At 43.9% G+C, this 12193-nt stretch overlaps 1 protein-coding gene across 1 annotated transcript in view; it reads right to left on the bottom strand.

Moving 5' to 3' along the window:
- Positions 1-4751, bottom strand: part of PPFIBP2 (PPFIA binding protein 2) — a 100150-nt gene extending 95399 nt beyond the window's left edge. Inside the window, exon 1 of the mRNA XM_081834611.1 lies at positions 4705-4751. The gene's annotated coding sequence lies outside the window, so the exon portion shown is untranslated. The remainder of the gene's footprint in view (positions 1-4704) is intronic.
- Positions 4752-12193: the final 7442 nt, after the last annotated feature.

Raw genomic sequence — 12193 nt, 5'->3', positions numbered from 1 at the left:
AACTAGTTAGCTACAGATTAGGTAGAAAGCACAAACACTTCATGACCTGGTTTCAATTAAGCACTTAAAAAAAAAAACCAACCCACTTCAAGGGTCCTTGATCCACAAATCCTGTTACATGACTGAGAATTACAGAGTATTATCAACATCTGAAAACGCAAGGGTCCACTTCAAAGCAATTCTATGCACAGTTTTGTTGACCTCAGTAAGGCTACTGTGATAAAAACAGCCTCTAATACTAATCTTGTGCAATATCTATAATGAGTTTGGTCTTAAGCCTAGATCTTGCACTGCCCTACAACTTCCATTTCCAGAACCAAACTATGGTGAAAATCACTTTCCCTGTAAATAGACTTCACCTCATGCAATCTAGAATGCCAGTGTTTGCCTCCTCAGATTTATGTACTATCAATACAGCAAAAACCAACAGTTATAATTTTTCCAGCAGACTTTACCTCAAGGGATGCAGAAGTCATCTTTCAAAAATGTGGAATATGATTCTCTTGACCACAACACAAAAACCTAGTCTCTTCAGATATATTACAACCAAACTGTAATCCACAACATCAATTAGAAGTGCAATTAGGAGTTTCTTTGGAAAACAGCAGAGCAGACTGATGTTTCAAAAAACCTCTATTTCATCTGAGAAGTATGAAAATAAAAGGGGGATGGGTGGCAAATCAGTAGCTTCCTGCTTCATTCTGAAGGTGAGTCGAACCCCCCCCCCAAAAAAACAGGGCAAGTGTGGCTTCCCCAATTTGTTAGAAGAGACAGAAAAATATATCAAATTCTTAATTGATAACAACATGGTACCAATAGTTTGGGGCTGACACACACACATACACACCACCCCCTGAAATCTTAAGTGCTAAGAGAATATTTTAATGTGCCTATTCAGCCTAGCTCCAAGTATATTTTCCAGCCTCAAGAATGTCAGAAGTGACAATTTAGTAACAACAACTTCTGATTTTATCATGTATCAATATCATGAAGTGGTGGTTAACCTCTGGCTCTCTAGGTGTTGTTTGGCTCCAACTACCATCATACCTGACCACTGGCCTTGCTTGCTGTGGCTTATGGGAGCTGGAGTCCAACAACTTGTGGAGGTCTACAGATTAGTCATCTTTGCTATGACCTATACAGTACACAAGTAAGGAAGAACTGAACAGAGGCTTCACTCCATCTTCTACAGCCTTTAACCATTTCATTGCAATACCAAACTTTCAGTAGAAATGCGTACCCATCCACACCAGAAAATGCACTGAATTACCCAGGAATCTTAACCTGGTCTACTCAGAAGTAAGTCATATTGAATTCAGTGAGGCCCGCTCCCAGGAGGTGGGGATAGTTTTGCAGTCTTATTTACTTATTAGGAAGTCCCCCTGATTTCAGTGGCTCTCAATGGGTCCTTTATGGAACCACAGACTCCAGAGAATATTTTTTTGGAGTAACAATGCTTCTGTCTCATAGCAACGTTTTCCATTTGCACAGAGTGTCTCTCAAGTATAGGAGATGGTCACTCTCATCATTGCAAATAAACTAATAGTGACACTTAAATCTGCATTTCTCAGCTGCTATAAAGCCACTATCTTACAGCAAAGCAGTAAGACACAAAGCTTGTGACATCAAAGTAATATGTTTTGGGTAAGAGAAATAATAAATCCCAAAAAGACGACAAATGTTTAAAAGACATCAACTTTACAAGACCCCAAGAGCGCATCATAGAATATATGGTTCCCATTTCTAGTCATCATGCTTCAGCCAGACTTCCATGTTGCCATTTAAATCATACCATTGGTATCTATTGCCTTGTGTTCCAAAAGAAGAGACAACACTTTTTACCCTAGAAATCAAAAGCCATTTGTAGGAGTTGAAGTTGCCTGTTAACCATTATAAGACATCCAAATATTTTTGAACTACGTTAGCCAACAATATAAAGAAAAGCTCTGTGTAATCCAGGAACCCTGCTATATTCCCCCAAGAGTGAAACTCAATAGCTACTCAAACACAACTCCTGGTTTCCAGTATAAGCCATGCTAGACACAGTGGGATTTACTTCAAGGTGAACATAGAGAGGACTGGGTTAAATCCACATTAAGTCCAAGAGCCCAAGTACATGTACTGGGAAGAAAGCTCCAGTGCAATTAAATGTAAAACATACTTCCAGCTTGCGCAGCTGATTTTGTTGCAATGCTTTGACTTCTTGACAACTCTGAACCCATTTGCAATGGGTGACTAAAAAAAAGACAAAGGCTCAAAGTGACTAGTTTCAAACACTCATCAGCTTCTGTCAAACTCAAGCCTTAAGTTGTGTCTGCATAGGATACCTGTCAAAGATTGATGTGCTCAGGCAGCTAGTGCATTTTGATTACCGGTATGTATTTTGTGGTTTTATATACCACCAGGTATAGGATGGTATAATCATCATCATCATCATCATCATCATCATCATCATCATCAGCTCATTACACACATATCCCAGGATGATGCAGGCCCACAGCTCCTAGTGTGATATGCTTGAAAGTATAGAGTAGACTAACATAGAGGGTAAGAGTGCAATCTTACCTATGCAAAAGATTGACGGTTTAATACAAAAAACCACAATTTTTTTTAAAAAAACCCAGAGGCATTTACCTGGCAGCCTGCCTACCCAGAAGTAGGTTCAACTGAGTTCAGTAAAGCTTCCTCCCAGGTAAGCAAGTACAGGATTGCAGCCATAAGGAACATACTGCTGTGATTTTATTATAGATTGCATCTTTTGGCATTGAGATTTATGCCTCAGTCAGCCCCAGATGTTTACTTTCATTGCAGCCAAAGTTTCAATGAGCTGGGGATGAATGGAATTCAAGATTAGAACCTTTAATTTATTTATACATCTCAAAGCGGTTTACAAAAGACTGCATGCTTATAAGCCTCATGGAAAACAGCAGGATTTACTTCTGAATAGCATCATACCTCAAGTCCAAGAACCAGCTGCTTGAAATAGGCATGATAATATGGCCTAGTCCAGTTAAGAGTGTGTGTGTGTGTGTGTGTGTGTGTGTGAGAGAGAGAGAGAGAGAGAGAGAGAGGGTGCATGCAAAAACTGTCCCTGCTGTCCACATCCCCTACATGCACGTAGTCTGCTAAAGGTCAGAACAGAGCCAGCTCTGGATCAGATGTAGTCAACATGATGTCCTCCATTTTTTTAGCATTACAACTCCCATCAGCCCTAGTCACAATGGGCAGTGGTCACAGATCACGGGAGTTGTAGTATGCAACATCTGGAATATACCATATTGGCTATTCCTGCTCTGGATAAATGATCAGAAACCCCATCTCCTGTAGGGTTCCCAGTCTCATTGAGAGGGTCTATAAGAAAGCAACTTGTAGGCAAGGTAGGCTCTATTCACACCTTCACCAGAGTGCAGACTGGGGAGGGGCAGCAGGCCCAGCTCTGCTCACTCCTTCATGTGCCTCTGAGCATGTGCAAAGCATGCCTCCCATCACTGTCCCACACAGTCGGAATTAAGGGCAAATGTTTCCAAAGATTAAGGAAGGGGAGGATCACAGTACTGTGCTTGCATGCAGAAAGTTAACTTCTACCCTTGGCACCTCGAGTTAAAAGAAAAGATCACAGGTGATGTGAAGGTTGTCTGCTCAGAGATTTTGGAGAACTGTTCCCAGCCAGAGACAGTGCTGGGTACATAGTGTGCCCTGGTACAAAGCACCTCCCAGGACATTTCCTTTTAATAAATGTAGTGCTTATGTCAGGACCTCACATTCCAGTGAGGCTGCAATCTTAAAACACTCCGAAACTGAAGTGATCCGAGGCATTTCCCCCCTCAGAAAATGGAACTTCCAAGTCAGTGCAGGATTGGATCCCCAAGTACTTGGGAATTGAACTCAGCAGGGCTAACTTCGGAATACAGGATTGCACTCTTGAGTCTAACTGGAAATAATGGGATTTGCTCCAAAGTAAAAGCACAATTAGTATCGCACTGCAAGTTGTTTTAAAAACCCCAAGACATTCAGAAATAAGATACTCTGTTTTCAATGGAAATTTACTTCTTTTAAAAATGTGCTGAGCAGCACAATCCATTAGGAAGAAGCAAAGAGGTTCCGCCTCCCCCCATCGCAGACACAAGAACATGAGAAGAGCCTGCTGGATCGGGTCAGGGGCTCACCCAGTCCAGCATCCTGTTCTCACAGCGGCCAACCAGGTGGGAAACCTGAGCACCAGAACACTCCCCCCCCCCGGACCTCCTATGGTTTCCAGCAACTGGTATTCAAGCAGCGTTATTGCCTCTGCCCACGAAGGCCAGGGCAGAGCCATCACGGCTAATAGCCTCCACCTCCATCAATTTGCCTCATCCTCCTCTTTTAAAAGCCATCCAGGTTCGTGGCTGTCGGGACATGCTGTGGCAGAGAGTTCCATAGTTTAACAACTACCTCACCTCCCCCGCAAAAAAAGAGAGAGAGAGAAGAGAAGCTACGCTCTAAGTTTGCGAAAGAAAGTTAGGCGGCCAGTGAAAGAAGCCTATGCAACACACCTGAGGAAGCAGCGACAGAAGACTCCCTCTCCCCAGTCCCAGCCCCCCACCCCAAGGGACTCGCTAGGGGGTTGCAAAGCCCCCCCGCCCGCGGCAGGCAGAGAGCTCGACGGCGGTTTCTGCCCAGCCAGCCCGGCTTTGCGCCCCCAAAGGCGGGCGCGACGCGACTCACCTTGCCCGGTGAGGTCCGGCGGCGCTGCCGCTGCCGCGGAAGAACGCGCGGCTGCCTTTCTCTCCGCGCAGCCCTTTTAAGCAGCCGCGTCCCTGCTGCGCGCGCTCGGGCTCCTAGGCGCCTCCAAGCCCCCTCGCGGCACGCGCACCAATTGGCTCCCGAGACCGGGCCAGGCGGCCGCGAGGGTCCCCACGTGATTCTCCACTCGGAGAGGAGCGTGGCGCCGGGACGCGGGTCCCGGGCGAGGGGGAGGCCCGCCGGCCCTGCTCCGGGGCGGAGGGAGACGCGCGGACCCCAGTTATGAGGCTCGAGCCTCGGGCTGCTGCTTCTGGGCTCCTGCGTGCAGCAGCAAGCTTAGCCTGCTGGTTAGAGGGGGGTTCTGTACGCTTACTCGAGAGTCAGTCCCGTTGGTTTCAGTGGGGCTTAGTTCTGAGTACAGGGGCCTTGCAAGGGGGAGGGGGGGGGTCTATGGAAGGGAGAATGTCAGCAGGTGCAGCTTCGCCTCCACTACAGGAGGGGGGGGGGGGGACTCCTGCGGCCACCTTGAGGTTGCTTGGGTTAAAACTCATCAGAACTAGGAAGCTGACTTAAAAAGAGCCCACCCAGCTCACTTAGTATTTGTTGGTTGAAGGGAAAAATTATAGAAGGGAGAATTCCTGGAGGCCAAGGAATCCCCAACAGATATGCAAAGTCACAACACAGGCAGCAAAGTAAAGCATGGAAATAGAGGCTGTTTGACCTTTAGAATATGCCCCTCCAAGTGAGTTCCAAAAGCCCCCCTGAAACAGTTTCTTTCCCAAGTTTCCCTCTCCCCCCGCCCCCAGCATAGGAAAAGAGCACACATATGATAAGGTTAAAAATTATTGTACTTACAAATTCCCCCAAAGGCCAGATTCATGTGTTTCAGAAGGATTGCACAGGCAGTAAACCTTAGCTTAGTTACAAAGTGAACTTGGTTGGTATAGAAACTCAAAAGAGTGGCTTTGAGAGCTGTGAAGCCGAACTGGAGTCACCAGCTCAACCCTCTCTACATGCTGAGTTCATGTAGACTGGAGTTCTCTCACCAATGAGTACTTGCCCCAGACTTGGATTTTGGCATCCAGGAATTCTCCTTTATTTATTTTTCCATCAACAGTATTGTCAGCGTCAGGGATGGTGGGACTTGTTTCCATTCAGACGTCATTGGACTCCAGCTCCCATCATCCTTGAATATTGACCATGCTGCCTGGAAATGATGGGAGTTGAAGTCCAACAACATCCCTGGCTCATCCCTCTCTACACTGACTGGTTCCCCATCCCTACACTATAGTCCTGCAATAGGAAAAGCTGAAGCTGGGGATATTTTCCCTTCTGTGCTATTTTCATCCTATTTCTTCCATACTTACATGGGAGTCACATTAATTTCAGTTGAACGTACAGTTCAAATAAACATACAGTGGTACCTCGGGTTACAGATGCTTCAGATTACAGACACTTCAGGTTACAGACTCTGCTAACCCGGAAGTAGTACCTTGGGTTAAGAACTTTGCTTCAGGATGAGAACAGAAATTGTGCGGTGGCGGCAGGAGGTCCCATTAGCTAAAGTGGCTCTTCAGGTTAAGAACAGTTTCAGGTTAAGAACGGACCTCCAGAATGAATTAAGTTCTTAACCCGAGGTACCACTGTACTTTTCCTTGTTATGTATGGTTACATGGAAGTAAGGAACTCAGTGAAACTTACTTCTAAGTAAGTGTGTATAGAACTGCAGCCTAATGTGAGCCATGATTATTCAGAAATAAATGCCACTGATTTCAATGATCATTACCTCTAAATTGGATTAGAGAGAGAACCTTAAAGTACATAAATCCCCAAGGAGTCTAGACCTGCTAATCTGCTCAACAGTGTGTCTGTGAAATTCATGGGATTCCACGGAAGTCACAATATATGTATTTCCATTTAACATACAATTGCACAGTTCCATTGACTAGTTAAATGTACAGGATGTTGCCAATTCCCTTAATTGTATTGTGGGTTTTTTTCCATTATATGTTGTTTTTAAAATCCTAACTGCTGAAATCATAAGAACCTCCACTTTCAGGATTTTTTCCCCAAAAAGAATTACTGCCTACGTTTTTGTGGTTAAAAGCAAAGCCAGTTTGCTTCCTTAAAGGAAGAGATACCAGAAACTGGGTGATGATGAGCAAACTAAGGCTGCAGTCCTATGCACAGCTTCTTATGACCACAGTGGGACTTTTCAGAACATAAGAAGGGTCCTTTTGGATCAGACCAAAGGCTTATGTCACCAAGCATCCTCCTTCCTGCAATGGCCAACTATGAGAGCAAAAGTCCTCTGTACAAATGGAGGTGGCATGTAGCCACCATCTCTCCAGTAGTCTTTCATAGCCTCATTTTCCATGAATTTCTAAGTTGCCATCTGAGTTGGTGGCCATCAACGCCTCTTGTGACAGAGAAATGTACTAGAACTAGAAATGGTGCTACTGTCTGATTTTTCTACGTTGCACAATCTCTTACTTTTGTGCTGGTTTTAATGGTAATACGAAGTAGATCTTTCAAATGCTTTCAAATCATATTTGATTTATGTTTTGGTGTGTGTATTATAATGCCGCTTTGGGAAGAACGTTGCTTGAAAAAGCAGGTTACAAATCTGTTAACTAAATCAATAAATGTGCTTTGTACTTCCTTTTGTCTATCTTAAATCTCTCGCCATTTACAGCTTCATTAGATGAGCCTGGGTTCTGATATTATGAGGAAGGAAAACAGTAATTAATATCCATGCTCATTTGTGGTGGATAAGGAGTCATTGCAAAGAAAAGGAGATCCTGTTTCTCTTTACTCTCTACTGCGCTTAGCCATAGCAGTAGTGGATGGTATGGTCGAAAGGAGGAGGGTGGCAGGTGAGTCACTGTTGTGGACTAGGAGGGGGAAAAGCGCACTGCAGATGCACCAGCAAAACCAATCTGGTGCATCTCCTGGTGCATTTGTGTTGCACCACACTTTCTGCCACCTTTCCTCTCCCAGTAAGCAGCTGTGATTCACCTGCTGGGAGGTCAGATATGCACTTCTCTCCACCATGCCATTCAGCACTAATCCATAGCATGTTAGTGTTTTGAGGCCACACCTTTTGGCAACCATCAGCTTGCTTGGGTGAAACCTCCCTGCTGCATTCTACCTGTGCTGAGGAAGATGCAAAAACGGGTGTGTGATTAGCATGCCAGGATCATGCAGACGAGTGAAATGTGTGCTATCTGAGGCTCAAGGCATGATGCTCAGTGCTCCCAGCAAATCTCACCCCATGGGCTACAGACAGTGGCACGATTTGGAGTTAGTGTTCGTCTAGTGTTACATGCACAAGCCTGATCCCCTCCAGCATGGCTGCGAGATCAGAAGCATCGACTTCCATTTTCAACAACTGTTGCTTTCTGTTAATAGGAAATGCAGGTAAACTTTTACCAGAGCAAGTCAGGATCATAAAATATTACAGGTGACCTGTTCAAGCCAGCTAACTGCAGTTTGTCACAGCTCGAATGAGTTCTGTCCAAATGGAGCCAATGCATGTCTAAGGAAATAAGCACAGAATCAGAGACGGAGATAGGAAATGGCCCCTGAAGGGGAAGGTAGACAACTGCCTCCTGGGGAAAAACAAAGCTTTATCTGGGCTTCTCCTCCAGCCAATCTGCTTTCAAATGAATGAGTCTGTATAAATGAGTGACAGGTGTACATTGGTGTTTTTTAAAATAAAGCAAATCCGTGAAATTTCATGGGTCCCCATTCTAAAGCTGTGTCCTGGAGAATTTTATTTTATTTTTAAAGTAGACCAAGTTTTCAAGTTTTCATCTTTCACTCCTGCTTATCTGGTTTTTAGGATAGCATGTCACATAGTGAGACATAACAAGCCCAAAGGGTTTGCTGAGCAGGTCTCTTGAGTGCAGGTTGCTGATCTGGAGCCTGACAACAGCTTCTGTTATCTTGTGTTTCGTCACCTATACAGGTCACTGAGTGTGTGTGATATCTGCACATCTTCAACACTGAGACCAAAACAACATCTGCTTCCTGAGCGTTCTTGGTGTTCTTGAATGTGACTGTGTTCGTTTGGGATTTATAGCAAGCAGAGTTTAAGTAGTCATAATAGGCGCAATTAGTTATAATGTACTTGTGCAGCATAATTAAAAGGTGGCAAGAATAGGTTGTTGCTTTTTAATGAACTGAAATTATATTTATTGCAATCCTACAATTAACCCTTTCTATATTAGCACGGAGCATTGCATCTTGGTACCACCCAAATGTTAGATGATTAACATATTGTTGCATCAATTGGGAGGGGGGGCAGTCCTTAACACTCTGATAGAGGCAGTGGTGTGTCAGCTGCTCAAAACCTCTGTTTGAATCCAGTGATGCTTGACAACTATCATCTGGTTGCAAATCTCACCCTTGGAGGGCAAGGGGCTTGAGAGAATGGTGTTGGAGTAAGTCAGCTGCATATGTGCTTGGAGAACGCTGATGTATCTAGACCCATTTCAGTCTGGTTTTATTTTGGGGCCCAAACTGTCTTGGTTGTCCTGATGGATGACCTTCTCTGGGAGCTAGACAAAGAGAGTGGGACCCAGTGGTTTCTCCTGGACCTCAATGGTTTTTGATATCATTGACCATGACATTTTACTGGACTGGCTCTTTAGGTTGAGAGGGGGAGGTCTGGGGTGAAGTTGAGTCTGATCCTGGCTAGAGGGCTGGTTCTGGAGGATGGCATTGGGCAACTCATGTTCAATCCCATGGCAGTTTCTTTGGGTGCTCCCACAGGGCTCTATTCTGGACCCAATGCTATTCAACATAAATATGAAGCCCATGGGTGTGGTCATCAGGGAAATAGGTGTTGGATGCTGTCAGTATGCAGGTGACACAGAAACATAGTAGCATTATAGTACTGTATGTTCCTAGCCATCATCTGGTGCTGATGGTAGTTGTATCTCAGCAACATCTTGAAGGTCAAAGATTCCCCACATAGGGTCTATAGCTTGCTTTTAAGATCATCTCCAGGCCCAATTGAATGATTAAAAAATGTTTGTAGTCTATCTCATGCAATCCAACCTTGTCTACTCAGAAGTAAGTCATATTGGAACTCATTGGAGGCTTTCTTCCAGTTAAATGAGGTTAGGATTGCAGCCTGTCAGGGGGTGTTTGAAAATAGCACCCCACCTTTCTCCCCATTGATATTTCTCAACTATGTGTATGAGACCCTAAGCTACTGAAGGTAATGGGGCCCTTTAATGTCCAGCTGTCCTTTGTCAACAACAAATTATCACTGTTTTTTGTGTTGAATAAATGCTATATGGTAATTTATGGACCTAATAGGTATCTAAAGCAATTTGCACATAACAAATAAGAGCCTACACAACACAAAACACTGTTGCTGTATGTAGGTTTTATTTGTTTTTTATCTTATATTTTGGAAATGTACATCCAGGTTTTTTTTCCTTTAATTTTTTGGGGGGACCCCAAAAGAGCGGGGCCCTAAGCTATAGCTTGTTTAGCTTATATGCAAATCTGGCACTGGACAAGATAGAGAGAGTGTGTCTAATGAATTTGTGTTTGGTTGTGCCGTTTTCCTCCGCTGTCAGGAAGTGCATTGAATTCTGAATATTCATATTGTTACAATTTGGGGGATTGGTCTGGGTGACTTTACAAAGCTTTGCAAGGAAGGTGTCAATAGTTGTCTCACAGTGACTAGACAGCAAATAGATTGCTCTGGAACTAGAGGGGGGGGACTTTTCTTCTCTCTAAAGGATGGGGCAATCCAGGTTTCTCTTTGAGGAAAGAAATTAAGAAGGAAAGATTGGGAGCTCTGAAGCTTTAAAAAAAAGGACAGGGCTGGGCTGGGCCAGGGGGCTCTGAAAGTATTGGTAGTCTTCCCTAGAAGACTTGATGTGAGGGTACTGTTGGGGTGTTTAATCCTGTACCTTCACCTATGGTCAACCTGTATCTTTGTAGAATAAGTGCAAAATGTAACAAAACACCAATAAATCTTCAGTGATTGCCTTCCGAAGGGAATGCTGCCCCTCTGAAACCTCTCACCTGTTGGAGTGCACATTCATTATTGTGAGCCAGTGGTAATTATTTCTGGTTGTGCTAGAGTATCTTCTCAGCAAAAAGGCAAAGCTTGCATTCTGAAGAACTCTTTTGAGTTAACAGGAAGTTGGTCACCCAGCTCTCCGATGATGCATTATCAGCAATATTGGTCACCTCTTCAAATGCAGCTTTTGTCAGTCAACAGACTCTCTTCTTCCCACATATTATCTACAATTCATCATTGGTTCCATGAAATATCCAGAAGCAGAGGAAATAAGTCCATGCTGACGAGCTCTTTATTGAAGGAGCCAAATTCCATAAGCAAGACATGAGTGAAATGACATTCTCCCAACTTTCCCCAAAGACTCCTGCCCCAGTCAAATGTGAATATCAGAGCTCTGCAGAAATTTAGAATGTGAGTGGAAGTTTCTCCTGTAACTCTCTTAATACATTGTCAGAGACCCACATGACCTCAATAGTACATTAACAGTGTATTCTGTTTCTCAGCCCACCATGCACAGCTGACATCTACAAGTCCAAGCACAGTGGTGAAATAAGTGTGCTATTTAACACATACCCAAGCATGGCACTTTTGGTCACTGCAGATTAAAGGCTCAGCTGTTCTTGGACCTTGTGCTCTCCCAGCTGTCCTGGTGTCTTGGCTAATTGATCGTGCTGAGAATCCTTTTCACAGTCACAAAGAATTATTTGTTTCAGTTCGGCCACAGTGGAGACATGCTAATGTCACAAAAGAAACTTCTGTCTGTATTAGATGTCTGTTTTCCCCAATAACAATGGGGTGCATTTTAAAAAAGAATAGGAAGTTCAGTTTTCCAAGAAGAGTTGTGGGGTAGGGTGAGGTAGACGGGGAACAGAGAAACAGTATCTCTCCTCTTGAATCACCCCAACAAAAGTATTTCCCCTTCTACCTTTTAAAAAATTATTATTTCCTGGGTTTTAGTTTCTGGAATTAATTTATTAAGTCTTTCAGCAGCTAAATTGTGCTGCTAGTTAATTGCCGTTGCCATTCACTCTGTCATTTTCTTATGGTATGTTGACAACAATATAGTAAATGATAATGGCTTTGTATGGAATTCATGCTAAAACAGTGCTAAAGCCTTCTATTTTGGAAAAGAAAAGAAAAAAGACCAGCTGTCTACACAGGATCTCTTTTCAGATATTCACAAAGTACCTGTACATGGGGTGATGGAGGATTTCTACTGCTACAGTGCAATTCCTCCTCACACACATGGGAAGAATTTGTGTCAGACATTATTAGTCAAGTCGCAGGCACTATCCAAAAGGTGCCCGTTACACTTCAGTAACTGCTGTCCTACAGAGCCAGGGGCTGAGGCACTGCATTTTCCCAGTAAATAAATACTGCAGTTTTACTGGGGAACAAGTTGTACCTAGTACAACTTAAGTAGCC

The sequence above is a fragment of the Podarcis erhardii genome (assembly GCF_964252035.2).
Source record: "Podarcis erhardii genome assembly, chromosome: 1".
NCBI classification, from domain to species: Eukaryota; Metazoa; Chordata; class Lepidosauria; order Squamata; family Lacertidae; genus Podarcis; species Podarcis erhardii.
The sequence above is the reverse complement of the archived record's forward strand: the minus strand, read 5'-3'. Positions and strand labels throughout refer to the sequence as shown.